The sequence below is a fragment of the Otolemur garnettii genome, unplaced genomic scaffold (assembly GCF_000181295.1).
Source record: "Otolemur garnettii isolate 467f Iridium unplaced genomic scaffold, OtoGar3 scaffold00257, whole genome shotgun sequence".
In the NCBI taxonomy this organism is placed as follows: Eukaryota; Metazoa; Chordata; class Mammalia; order Primates; family Galagidae; genus Otolemur; species Otolemur garnettii.
The window spans coordinates 889,508-890,362 of NW_003852652.1; the positions used below are offsets into that span (position 1 = coordinate 889,508).

Below are 855 nucleotides of genomic sequence, written 5' to 3' on the forward strand. Positions count from 1 at the left end.
GGTAGCCTTTGCCAAGGCAAGGCCTCAAAAAATTGGTTTCAGACTCAAGAGTTGTTCCTCTCCACTGAAATCTTTAGTAAAAGGTGAAAGATTTATGTGATGTGAGGAGAAACCAGAGTATATAGGCACTTCTGAAAGGAAGATATACAAATGGCTAACAGCTATGTATGAAAAAAATGCTTATGTTTAACCAATTACAAATCAAAGAATCTCTAAACCCACCTATAACCTGTGATGCCCCACTTTGAGATGTCTCTCTTTTGGAGGCCAAACCAATGTATACCTTCCATGTATTGATTTATGACTTCACATGTAACTCCTGTCTCCTTAAACTGTGTAAAACCAAACTATAACCCCACCACAGTGACACCACTCACTCAAGGCTTCTTGGGTGGGGCTTTGGGTCATGATCACATATATTTGGCTCAGAATAACCCTCTTCAAATTATTTTACAGGATTTGAGTTCTTTTCCGTTTGATAGGTTCATTTCAAATCTTGGCTATTGGCAATAGTGCTGCAGTAAACATAGGCGTGCAGATATCTTTTGGATATATTGATTTTCCCTCCTTTGGATATATATCCAGCAGTGGTAATTCTATTTTTAGCATTTTCAGGAACCTCCATACTGTTCTTAGTGGTTGCACTGATTTACATTTCCACCAACAGTGTCAGAGTTCCCTTTCTCCACATCCTCACCAGCATTCACTATTGCCTGTCTTTTTGATAAAAGCCATTTTAAGTGGGGTGAGATAATATCTCATTATAATTTTGCATTTCTCTGATGACAATGATGTTGAGCATTTTTTCATACATAGCTGTTAACCATTTGTAAGTCTTCTTTTGAGACGTGCCTA

At 37.9% G+C, this 855-nt stretch overlaps 1 non-coding gene across 1 annotated transcript; it reads right to left on the bottom strand.

Moving 5' to 3' along the window:
* Window positions 1-3: 3 nt before the first annotated feature.
* Window positions 4-121, bottom strand: LOC111722459. The gene has a single exon (XR_002771255.1). It is a non-coding gene; the product is annotated as a U5 spliceosomal RNA (small nuclear RNA).
* Between the last annotated feature and the right edge of the window lie 734 nt (window positions 122-855).